At 45.3% G+C, this 13,687-nt stretch overlaps 2 pseudogenes across 2 annotated transcripts in view; one reads left to right on the top strand and one right to left on the bottom strand.

Annotated features, from left to right (window-relative positions):
• LOC311237216 (GDNF family receptor alpha-2-like) overlaps nt 1-533 on the top strand; it is a 183,003-nt pseudogene extending 182,470 nt beyond the window's left edge. The window contains exon 8 of the transcript XR_014621087.1: nt 459-533. The product of XR_014621087.1 is annotated as a GDNF family receptor alpha-2-like (transcript). The remainder of the gene's footprint in view (nt 1-458) is intronic.
• Nucleotides 534-910: 377 nt separating this feature from the next.
• LOC311237215 (GDNF family receptor alpha-2-like) overlaps nt 911-13,687 on the bottom strand; it is a 27,603-nt pseudogene continuing 14,826 nt past the window's right edge. The window contains exons 2-5 of the transcript in view: nt 5,223-5,366; nt 2,520-2,659; nt 1,399-1,449; nt 911-918 (exon numbers count right to left, since the gene is read on the bottom strand). The product of the transcript in view is annotated as a GDNF family receptor alpha-2-like (transcript). The remainder of the gene's footprint in view (nt 919-1,398; nt 1,450-2,519; nt 2,660-5,222; nt 5,367-13,687) is intronic.

Here is a 13,687-nt window from a genome sequence, read left to right as displayed (position 1 = left end):
CACCCCAACAAACTGAACCAGCTGGTGAGTTAGGCTATAGCTCTGTGGTGGGAGTCGAGCTGGTCAAACTACAGGTGGTGGCAGAGAGGAGGATGAGAAGGAAGCTGGCTGCTATCCTGGAGAACCCTTCCCACCCCCTCTATGAGGAGCATGCTCAGCGAGCCACAGACTCATAACCCCCCCCGGCACACCACTAAGCGCCCCGGCCAGTCCTTCGTGCCGGTGGCCATCAGGCTCCACAACCGTGGGCAGGGGGTGATAAGGTGGCCTTGATTTCAGAGACCTGATTGGGAATTTTACCCTGCCCATACCTGTACCTCCCCCCTCCCCCATGCTGCTATGACAGCCGGATAGCTTATATTATCTTATACATACAGACCACTTTGCAAAGGGGTTCTCAAAAGTCATCCTCTAAGCAGTAACGATGCCCGTTTGCTATGTTCTACCGATCCTTGTAGCCTGGAGACTTTGGGGGCAACAGAGACATCAAGCGTGGCCAGCTTCACTGTGTTGCTTCAGCGCTCCTGGACTGAAGGTCATTAACATTAAACGTATTTCACATGTTTAGTTTTTGGTTGTTTTTTTGTGATGAAATCGTTTTACAGTCAAGTGTAAGCTTACATACCCGGAGCTCCGACAGGTGGCAGCTATCTCCATGACCAATTACCTGTCGCTTTGTCGCTCACAGTCAGTAAACACCCCTGGTGTGTGTCGTATTGTAGGCTTTAATACACTGCATTGTTATTTTTAAAGATTTTTTAGGGATGTTCGATATTGGTTTTTTTACCGATACCGATATACCGATATTGTCCAACTCTTCATTTCCGATACCAATATCAACCGATATCAACCGATACCGATATATGCAGGGTTCCCCCCCCCAAAAACTGAATAATTTAGGTGATTAACATTAAATATCTGTTGTCGTGGAATTAACACAACATTATGCATACTTTTGACAATAAATAAAATCAGAATTTGTTCTTACTTGCTTGCCTGGGTAAATAGAGGTTAAATAAATGTGTAAAAAAAAAAAAAAAAAAAAAATCCGATATCACATTCTAATGCCGATAATATCAGACATTCCTAATTTTTTATATATATTTTGAGCATAGTGGACACACACACACACACACACACACACACACACACACACACACACACACACACACACACACACACACACACACACACACACACACACACACACACACACACACACACACACCACACACACACACACATAGATAGAGAGAGCCACTGACCTGTAGGTTAGCACAGGTGGAGAACACACAAGCGCTGTCAATAGGCTTGATGGCGTTGCCATGGAGAGAGGGGGCGGCTTGGACATGATTGGCGGTTGGGCGTGGGGGGGAAACGTGACTGGTGGCTCTGTACCTGGAACGATCCCTCCTTCTGAGCCGTAGCCAAACGCCTGGATGGCACTCTCTGTTCAGAGAGGGGAGGGAGGGAGGGAGGGAGGGAGGGAGGGAGGGAGGGAGGAGGGGAGGGAAGGGAGGGAGGGAGGGAGGGAGGGGGAGGGAGGGAGGGAGGTTGCAAAAGAGGGAGGGAGGGAGGGAGGGAGGAGGGAGGGAGGGAGGGAGGGAGGGAGGGAGGGGAGGGAGGGAGGAGGAGGAGGGAGGGAGAGAGGGAGTGACAGGGGCAGGGAGGTAGGGGGGAGGGAGGGAGAAAGAGAGGAGAGAGGGAGGGAAGGATGGAGGGAGAAGGGAGGGGAGGGGACGGGTGGGGATAGGGGAGGGAGGGAGGGAGGGAGGGGGGAGGAAGAGAGAAAGAGGGGAGAGAGGTAGGGAAGGAGGGAGGGAGGGAGGGAGGGAGGGAGGGAGGAGGGAGGGAGGGAGGGAGGGAGGGAGGGAGGGGAGGGAGGAGGGGAGAGAGAAAGCAGAAATCAGCATGGGAGAGATGGACAGTCAGAAAGCACATGAGAGACCATAGTGTGTGTGTGTGTGAGAGAGAGAGAGAGAGAGAGAGGGAGAGAGAGAGAGAAAGACAGAGAGAGAGAGAGAGAGAGAGAGAGAGAGAGAGAGAGAGAGAGAGAGAGAGAGAGAGAGAGAGAGAGAGAGAGAGAGAGAGGAGAGAGAGAGAGAGAGAGAGGGTCTGAAGAGTCTGAAGAGAGTGGGGAGCAGATAAGTGAGTAACCCTTTCACTACCACACACTACAGAAGGTTAAACCCTTTCACCGCCGCAGGAAGAATGGTTAACCCTTTCACAACCACACTATAGAAGGTTAACCCCCTTCACTACCACACTACAGACAGTAGTGAAGGAACTGAGGGGTAGAGGAAGTGATAGTGTAGCTAGGTCAGTGTTATTTAAAGAGAACACCTTGGGACCTGCTCGTATTCTCTCTCTCTTTCTTCACCTCTCTCCACTTCCCTCCTCAACCCGTCTCTCTATCTCTCGCTCTGATTTTTTTTTTCTGAGCACACACACACACGCGCACGCACACCAACACACACACACACACACACACCCCCCCCCCCCCGCAGGTCTCCACTCACTGAGGCAGGTGTTGTGAGTGAAGTCTCGGTGGAAGGCGTCACACTCCTGCTCCTGGTTGCCGGTTCCTCTGCAGGTGCACCAGAGGCCAATGGTGATGTTGGACGGACTGCTGTCACTGTAGTTAGGGTCACATCCGAGCCTGCAGCCGAGAGAGAGGAGGAGGAGAGAGAGGAGGAGGAGGGAGGGGAGGGGGGGAGAGAGAGAGGGGAGAGAGAGGGGGAGGAGGAGGAGGAGAGGGAGGAGGAGGGGAGATGAATATGAGGAGGAGGAGGAGGAGGAGGGGGGGGAGGAGGAGGAGGAGGAGAGAGAGGAGGAGGAGGGGGAGGAGGAGGAGGGGGGATAGAGGAGGAGGAGGAGGAGGAGGAGGAGGAGGGGAGAGGAGGAGGGAGGAGAGGAGGAAGGGAGAAGGATGAGGAGGAGGGGGGGATAGAGAGAGGAGGGGGAGGAGGAGGAGGAGGAGGAGGAGGAGGAGGAGGAGGAGGAGGGAGAGATAGAGGAGGAGGAGGATGAGGAGAGATAGGAGGAGGAGGTGAGGAGGGGGGAGAGGGGAGGAGGAGGAGGAGGAGGGGGAGGAGGAGGATGAGGAGAGGAGGAGGAGAGAGAGGAGAGAGATGAGGAGGAGGAGAGAGAGGAGGAGGAGAAGAGAGAGGAGGAGGAGAGAGAGAGGAGGAGGAGGAGGAGGAGGAGAGAGAGGAGGAGAGAGAGAAGGAGGAGCAGGATGGGGGAGAGAGAGGAGGAGAGAGATGAGCAGGAGGAGGAGGAGGATGAGGAGAGAGGAGGAGGAGGAGGAGGAGAGAGAGGAGGAGGAGGAAGAGGGGGGATGAGGAGGAGGAGGAGGAGGAGGAGGAGAGAGGAGGAGGAGAGGGGAGGAGGAGGAGGAGGAGGAGGAGAGAGAGGAGGAGGAGGAAGAGGGGGGGATTAGGAGGAGGAAAGAGAGGAGGAGGAGGAGGAGGAGAGAGAGGAGGAGGAGGACGAGGGGAGGCGAGGAGAAGGATGAGGAGAGAGAGAGGAGGAAGAGTAAGAGGGGGAGGAGGGAGGAGAGAGAGGAGGAGGAGGAGGCGGAGATGAGAGAAGGAGGAGGGAGGAGGAGGGGAGAGGAGGGAGGGGAGGGAGGAGGAGAGAGAGGAGAGGAGAAAGAAGAGAGATGAGGAGGAGGAGGAAGAGAGAGGAGGAGAGAAGAGAGAGGAGGAGGAGGAGAGGAGGAGGGAGAGAGGAGAGGAGGAGGAGGAGGAGAGAAGAGAGGAGAGCGAGGAGGAGGAGGAGGAGGAGGAGGAGGAGGAGGATAGAGAGGAGGAGGAGGGGAGATGAAGATGAGGATGAGGAGGAGGAGGAGGGGGGAGGAGGGAGGGGGAAGGAGAGGAGGAGGAGAGAGAGGAGGATGAGGAGGAGGAGGAGGATGAGGAGAGAGATGAGGAGGAGAAGAGAGAGGAGGAGAGAGGAGGAGGAGGAGGAGAGGAGGAGGAGGAGGGAGAGAGGAGGAGAGATGAGGAGGAGGAGGAGGAGGAGGAGGAGAGAGAGGAGGATGAGAGAGAGGAGGAGGAGAGAGAGAAGGAGGAGGATGAGGAAGAGGAGGAGGAGAGAGATGAGGAGGAGGAGGAGAAAGAGAGGAGAGAGAGAGGAGGAGGAGGAGAAGAAGAAAGAAGAAGAAGAAAGAAGAAGAAGATGAACACGAAGAGGAAGAAGAGGAAGAAGAGGAAGAAGAGGAAGAGAAAGAAGAAAGAAGAAGATGAAGAAGAAGAAGAGGAAGAAGAAAGAAGAGGAAGAAGAGAAGAAGAAAGAAGAAGGAAGAAGGAGAGGAGGAGGATGAGGAGGAGGATTTGGAGGAAGAGGAGGAATAATGGAGTCAGGGGAATGAGAATGAGGAAGGAGGTTGATAAATGGAAAAAAGAGCGGAAGGAGGATTTTTGCAATTTACTAAAGTAATAATTTCCAGTGGTAGGTTCTGTAGCGAGAGACTGGAGGTCTGTTGGTCTAATCAACTGATAATTCACCAGGACATTTGAACCGAGGAAACACTGTATTTAACTTAGCGCGGATTAGAAAACAACAGGCTCATCCGTCAAGCGGCTTACTGACGCCTTATTAAGACATATTCTCAGACGTAGTTTCAGCTGCGTGTTGCCTGCGCGTCAGATAGGATAGTTTCATACAGCTCCGTACAGTTCATTCTGTTATAAACCTAGACAATTATTCAAGGCATTAACCCTTTCACTACCACACTACAGAAGGTTAACCTTTCGCTACCACACTAAAGACGGTTTAAGTGTGGTAGTGCAAGGGTTAACCTTCTGTAGTGTGGTTGTGAAAGGGTTAACCCTTTGTCTGTATCACCGCAGTGAAAGGGTTAACCCTTTGTAGTGTGGTAGTGAAAGGGTTCAAATAAAACATAACCACTGTATATAATATATATATACTCTCACCTATATTACTGTAACACTAGACAATATGAAAAGTCATTGCATAAGTATGCATAATTATGTCATAAATATTGCATGTGAAATATTGAGCAATGGACATGACATAGACATGTGTTTCTTGTCCTGACTAACTGTCCAGTTATGCAAACAACAGAATGACTGTTAGGGGTCAATGCACAGCAGGGGGTGAGCCCAGCTGAATATCCTAACTGAATTACATACTGTAGCTTTTTGGAATGAAACCCACAATTAGCCCCAATGTCATAACTGACGTGTTCAACTTACCAATGAGGCCGACGTATGCCATGAGGCAGCCATGGTAGTTGTCATGCGGGCAGCTGGTGACCGTGTGAGGTGTCATCTGACAATTCATATGGAAATCAGCCAGCCTCGACCTGCACAACAACACACAACACAGTGATATCAGACCTGCACAGCAACACAGTAATATCAGATCTACACAACAACAACAACAACACACTAATATCAGATCTACACAACAACAACACAGTGATATCAGACCTACACAACAACAACAACAACAACAACAACACACTAATATCAGACCTACACAACAACAACAACAACAACACACTAACACTTTAAGTGCCGGAAACGTGTTTAGGCGTCTTTCCTAGCCATGCTCAAGTTGCCTAGGACGCCGTAACTCGTCTTTGATATCAATATTTCAAAAATCTGTGATCGGAATCATATTTCCCCTCTGCAGCCTTCACACACAGTTCTGTTCTCCTCTCAATCCTCTAGCGGTTCAAGAGCGCCATCTGGTGGCCGATCGGCATATTGACCCCAACAGGAAGTCATGTGGATGAAGTGGTGATCACCCATATTACTTCCGGGCACTCGCTATAGGTCCCGGGACTCGAGCTCGACACAATACATAGCGATCCGTTGCCAATAACTCGATAAACAACATGATTTGGATGTATATACTATTATACAACCTGGAAATGGACCGGGTATTTCGACATCCCATAATGGAAAACTGTCTACCCCACGCTGATCGCACAATGGCCCGAGGAGACTGGGGTGAGTTTTAGCGTGTAATATTACCATGTTCGATACTAACTGATCTGATGAACATATGACCCACATTAGATGAATGGTATAACGCTGCCCACGGAATTATAAACGCCCCCTCGCCCATCCGGTCCAGTTGGAATTTTTTATATCGCGCTGATTGCTATCAAACTGTATTTCATCATCAATATAATGCATTTGGGGCTATAAATCACGTTCTGGAGAAAGCTGCAGAAAGAGATGAAAACATACTTATACTTTAGACCATATTTTAGTATGAATATGTGAATGAAAAGGTTTAACGTTGCTACACCATGAACAATACATATAGGACCTTGAATGGGCCCTAATAATGGCAATCTAGCAATAGAATTTAAAAAGTTATAGCCCTGCAAAGAAGGGGAACTTCTCCATGTTAAATAGAGCTGGCAACGGATGGTATATCATGAATTTAGCCTTAGGCAATCAAAGTGCTAATATCAGACCTACACAACAACAATAACAACAACAACAACAACAACAACAACAACAACACACTAATATCAGACCTACACAACAACACAGTAATATCAGACCTACACAACAACAACAACAACAACAACATCACAGTAATATCAGACCTACACAACAACAACACAGTAATATCAGACCTACACAACAACAACAACAACAACAACAACAACAACAACACAGTGATATCAGACCTACACAACAACAACACACTAATATCAGACCTAAACAACAACACAGTAATATCAGATCTACACAACAACAACACACTAATATCAGAGTTACACAACAACAACACACTAATATCAGAGCTACACAACAACAACACACTAATATCCGGGCCCCGTTCCCCGTACCTGGCTAACTGAGTTAGCCGGATCATTTTCAGCATAGCTTGACTTAAGCCAGACATTTCCATTCCCCGACGTCGGATTTTCTAAATCGCCATGGTAACAGATCAGAAAGTTTGAACCTGGTCGAGGGCAGGGTTAAGTTCAGTTAGCTGGATGAACCATGGCCACGCCCCCGCAAAGAAATGCCAGCTCGCTTCCTGAAATATTTCTCACAGTCTAGATCCCATTATGCCATTCTGAATTATGTTTTTGTGCTTCGTTTGAAATGTAAAATAATAGGCCTACCTAAAATGCTGATAATAAATCATATTCAGCCTATGAATTTACTTTGTCCTATACAGTATAATGCACGTCATATTTATACGGATACGGCGCTCGCGACATACACAGTTATTTTAATAACGGACTAAACGGATCATTGCAAATGTGAATCCCGCAGGGATATTTTAATGAATGAAACCTATCGGGTGTTTGGCTCTGATTAGTTTAATATTCTTCGCTGTGTATTTGCTTAACGGAGCACCCGGATGCGTTTCATTCAAGCTGAAGCGTCTATGCGCGGATTGTGGATATGAATTATGAGGAATCTGAATCTGTGGAGTATTTAATTGTATCACTGTCACTGTGACAGTGTCACACGTTATTGTGATATTGTAACTGGGATTAAAATATATGAGGAGATGCGCTGTTTGATGGATTTGATGACGTGACGTGACTTGATAAATTGAATGAGCCTTTGACGTTTTTGATGAATTAATTTGAGAAAATGCATTTATCTTTTCAAGCACTGTTATCTGATGATGAACATGAGGTGTCACTGGTATAAACCAAAGGGTAATCAATTCAATGCATGTATGGATTAGGTCCGAAACAGATTAAAACCTGATTAATAGTGTAACTGCAAGCCTCCCTCCAAGCCTCTCTTTGCAAACCATGTATTTATATAGTACATAATACCTAAGCACATACAGTACAGATATCCTCATAATATAATTCGTATCAATTAGATATACTATTTGGGCTTATTTTCGCTAGCAAGATCTCATTTGATTATTCATTCCATAAGCCTACTGCCAGCAGGCACGTTTAAAGAAATATAATCTGATTGATTGGGGTAATGAGGGACTTAAAATTAGCCTGTAGATTATGCATTTAACTTGTCGGCGAGGCTATTGAGCCGTACTGCATTTTACCCATTCTGCAATCTGTTAATAAAGTTTTAAATCAATCAATCAATCAATGCCGTTAGAAGATCAGGATTTCTGCGATCGACACCTGCTGTCTTTTCAGCTGAGGCGGCCGCGCGCAATTATCCTGAGTCTCAAGTCTGGTTCAAATGAACGAGACTATCCACCTTCGAGGAACAGGAACATCCCAGATTCAAACATCGGGTTAATTGAATCTGGATAATGGGACTTTTGATCGACTTAGTTGAACCAGGTACGGGGAATAGGGCCCAGATCTACACAACAACACACTAATATCAGACCTACACAACAACACACTAATATCAGATCTACACAACAACAACACACTAATATCAGATCTACACAACAACACACTAATATCAGACCTACACAACAACACACTAATATCAGATCTACACAACAACAACACACTAATATCAGACATACACAACAACACACTAATATCAGATCTACACAACAACAACACACTAATATCAGACATACACAACAACACAGTGATATCAGATCTACACAACAACACAGTAATATCAGACCTACACAACAACACAGTCATATCAGACCTACACAACAACACAGTCATATCAGACCTACACAACAACAACACACTAATATCAGACCTACACAACAACACAGTCATATCAGACCTACACAACAACAACACACTAATATCAGATCTACACAACAACACAGTGATATCAGACCTACACAACAACACAGTAATATCAGATCTACACAACAACAACACACTAATATCAGACCTACACAACAACAACACACTAATATCAGATCTACACAACAACACAGTGATATCAGAGCTACACAACAAGACAGTAACATACTTTCTGCTTTCTTGCTGTCGGCTGCTTTTTTGCTACCTTAACGTTAAAATGAATGATTAATTATAACCCTTTCAACTCAAAATAGTCAGTATGTTAACTTCCAGTTCCTATGGTACTTCTCTAGAACTGTGAATCTACATTATTCTGATTTAATGACCGCAGTGCATCGTCAAAAGGACTAGCATAGCAGGATCCTCTCTGTGGGAGGACTAGGGAGATGAAGGGAGACGAGGGAGTCTCCGTCTTATCAGCTAAACACACACAGTGTGTCTCCGAGCCAAGACGGCTGTCGGCACCTGGAGAGAGGATTGCACTGCTGAAGGCGAGGATATTTCATAAAGAGACAGTACCCTAGAGACCCCGGTTGTGACCCCGACCAGCGAAGGACAACGAGGCCCACCATCACCAGCTACGTGACTAGCGTAGCCTGGCTTAGCTTCAGTTTAGCCTAGTTTAGTTTAGCCTAGCCGCCTGAAGAGACTGGAGAAATAAGGCAAGATGACGACATACACTGTCCCTCCAGACTGTATTAGTTGTCTTAACTTCAAAGAAGTGGAACCACAGTGGTTACCAGCTCATAGCTCTATGCTGGAATAATGAAATATGGAATCTTGCAACCACTAAAGAAAAACGTGAGTGCACAAGTTCAAGTTCAACTCATGTTCAAACCTATGTTACTCTATTTCATTAGCCCGAAAAGTGATTTTTTTGCATTAGTAACTTCTAATGTTATCTTTCAAAAGAGACCAGGGCCCTGTTTCATGTACGTGGTTCAACTAAGTCGATCAAGATGTCCATTATCCAGCTTCAGTTAACCCGATGTTCGAAGCCGGGATTTTCCTGTTTCACAAAGGTGGATTCAGTCTCGTTAACTCAAGCCAGACTTGCGAGTCAGGCTAAATGCGCGCGGCCGTTTTAGGTGAAAAGCCAGCACGTATCGATGGCAGAGACCCTGATTCTCAACGGCATTGATTGATTAATTGATTTAAGACTTTATTGACAGATTGCAATACGGCTCAATCGCCTCGCCGACAAGTTAAATGCGTTATCTATAGGCTAATTCTAAGTCCCTCATTACCTCAATCAATCAGATTATATTTCTTTAAACTTGCCTGCTGGATTGAATAATCAAATGAGATCTTGCTAGCGAAAATAACTAGTTAACTGTTATACAGAATTACGATACGGCCCTCTTGCCCATTGATTGATGTATAGTCAATCTTTAACTTATCTCTTATGTGGTCTAACGGGTTGTTCTTTTGACTTTCACACGGACGACCGGGGTTCAAGACCCTAGTTGTCTCCTTTTTTTTGCAATATAGGAATAATTCAATTTGGTGCACGTTGAGAGCTGTATAAAGAATGACATCCTCAATGCATGTAGATTTATAATATTTTAACTTAAAACCAGGCTACTTTGGCGTATAATCATTAATATTATATTCAAAAAAATCATATTGGAAACACCAGGATTTGAACCCGGGTCGCAAGGTTGGCAGCCTTGAGCACTACCGCTGGGCCACTGTGCCAGATGGGATAAATTCATTGTTTATACATTAATGAACGAGAGACCCGTGTTTAGAATATTCCTTATTTTGAATGAAGTTTTATTTCTTTATCCTCATTCATTCATGTGACGTCAACGGCTCATTCAATTTCTCAAATCCGTCAAACAGCGCATCTCATCAGACATCTTAATCCCAGTTACAATTAAAATAACCACATTTTTGTGTACATCGCACGAGCGAGCGCCACCGTCGCCACGGTATATATAACGTGCATTATTTAGGAGAAAGTGAATTTAATATCAGCATTTTGGGTCTATTTTACATTTCAAAAGCCCCCTCTGGAAGAATGGAGCACAAAAACGTAATTCAGAATGGTATAATGCAGATCGTAGACTGTGGGAATAGTTTCAGGAAACGAGCTGTCACTTCTTTGCGGGGGCGTGGCTCTGCGTGATCGGGCTAACTTGAACTTGAACTCTGCTTTCGAGCAGGCTCAAACTTTTGGATCTGTTGGCATGGTGATCTGGAAAATCCACGTATATGAAACCGGAAAGTCGGGCTAACCCAGTTATCCAGCTAAAGTTATCCGGCTAACTCAGTTATCCAGGTACATGAAACGGGGCCCAGGTTCATGCATGTGCTATAAGTATAAAGTATAAAGCTAAGCTTTGCAAAAAAAGTATGCAGTCCTCAAGTTCAAGTAAAATAAATTGCCACTTTTCTGCCCGCCTGTTAAGAGGATAAAGAAAACAACATCTTAGAAGTCTTTCATCAGGTTTCAGAAGATACCACAGTACGGAGACTGCTCTCAAAGTAGTGACCTCAGACTCAACTCTGATGCAAATTAAATCTCCATCCTTATCCTATTAGATCCCAGTGCAGCTTTTGATACTATTGATCACAATTCACAACATCCTAATGAATCGACTTGAAAAGCATATTGGTTTCTTTGGCTGTGTGTTGAACTGGATCAAAACATATATCAGAGGAAGGATGTTTTATGTTAATGTAGGAGACCATACATCAGAGAAACAGGAACGCTGCTATGGGGTTGCAAAAGGCAGCTGTTTAGGTCCATTACTCTTTTCTCTCTATATGCTACCGCTCAGCGACATCATCATAGAGTATATGGTATAGATTTCCACAGCTATGCGGATGATACACAATTGTACATATCCGCTGAACCAAATGATGCGACAGCCATAAACTCCATTACCAACTGCCTGTCAGCAATAAACAAATGGATGAATGATAACTTTCTCGAATTGAATGAGGACAAAACTGAAGTCCTACTTGTTGGCCCCAAATCAAAAAGAGAGATACTAACAAATAATATAGGAAATGTAACTACTTGGATTAAACATGAGGTGACAAGTCTCTGTGTCATCCTGGACTCAGATTTGAACTTCAACTTCCATATAAGCAAAGTGACCAAAATAGCCTTCTTTCATCTCAGAAATATAGCGAAAGTACGACCATTCATAAATCGAAATGATGCAGATAAGCTAATTCATGCTTTTATATCTAGCCGACTAGACTACTGCAATGCACTATTCACTGGTCTCCCCAAGAAAACTACTGAAAGACTCCAACTCATTCATACCAAAGCATTTGACTGACTTTATAGTATTATACTGCACTATTTCTCTGTGATTGGCATTGCACTATTTCTCTATGTTTTATTATTATTGCATTTCCCATGTTTTTATTCCCTTTTTATGTTTTTATTCTCTTTTATTTTATATATCCGAGGCTGGACAGGAAATGTGAAAGGCTTTACAGACCAAGTCTTGGGGCTAAATCCACAAAGAATGGATTGCACGGAGCAAGTTGCACCCTTACTTAGAATTCATTATGAAATGAAAATGGGGGACCCTGATGTAAACAAGATCAAAGTCTTTCTCTGGTCTGCATCCCCTTAACAATTGTGTGTATTGAGCTGTACTGTATTGTACCCATTCTGCAATCTGTTAATACAATTTTCATTCAATCAATCACAGTGCAGATTGATTGATTTTTTTATTTATTATTATTTGTATTCCCTCTGTTTTATTCTCTTATTATTTTAATTCTATTATTGACAGGGAGCCTTGCTCGAGAGAGGGAGTGAGGGAATCTCGCCCTCTCTTAATTTCAGATCTACACAACAAAAACAACAACAACAACAACACAGTGATATCAGACTTACACAACACCCGCATTTCATTGTATACTTGTATGCCGTGACAAATAAAACTTGACAACCCAGTGAGACAGACAGACAGACAGACAGACAGACAGACAGACAGACAGACAGACAGACAGACAGACAGACAGACAGACAGACAGACAGACAGACAGACAGACAGACAGACAGACAGACAGACAGACAGACAGACAGACAGACAGACAGACAGACAGACAGACAGACAGACAGACAGACAGACAGACAGACAGACAGACAGACAGACAGACAGACAGACAGACAGACAGACAGACAGACAGACAGACAGACAGACAGACAGACAGACAGACAGACAGACAGACAGACAGACAGACAGACAGACAGACAGACAGACAGACAGACAGACAGACAGACAGACAGACAGACAGACAGACAGACAGACAGACAGACAGACAGACAGACAGACAGACAGACAGACAGACAGACAGACAGACAGACAGACAGACAGACAGACAGACAGACAGACAGACAGACAGACAGACAGACAGACAGACAGACAGACAGACAGACAGACAGACAGACAGACAGACAGACAGACAGACAGACAGACAGACAGACAGACAGACAGACAGACAGACAGACAGACAGACAGACAGACAGACAGACAGACAGACAGACAGACAGACAGACAGACAGACAGACAGACAGACAGACAGACAGACAGACAGACAGACAGACAGACAGACAGACAGACAGACAGACAGACAGACAGACAGACAGACAGACAGACAGACAGACAGACAGACAGACAGACAGACAGACAGACAGACAGACAGACAGACAGACAGACAGACAGACAGACAGACAGACAGACAGACAGACAGACAGACAGACAGACAGACAGACAGACAGACAGACAGACAGACAGACAGACAGACAGACAGACAGACAGACAGACAGACAGACAGACAGACAGACAGACAGACAGACAGACAGACAGACAGACAGACAGACAGACAGACAGACAGACAGACAGACAGACAGACAGACAGACAGACAGACAGACAGACAGACAGACAGACAGACAGACAGACAGACAGACAGACAGACAGACAGACAGACAGACAGAC

The sequence above is a fragment of the Notolepis coatsorum genome (assembly GCF_963971535.1).
Source record: "Notolepis coatsorum genome assembly, chromosome: 11".
NCBI lineage: Eukaryota > Metazoa > Chordata > Actinopteri > Aulopiformes > Paralepididae > Notolepis > Notolepis coatsorum.
This window is presented reverse-complemented; position numbering and strand designations above follow the sequence as displayed.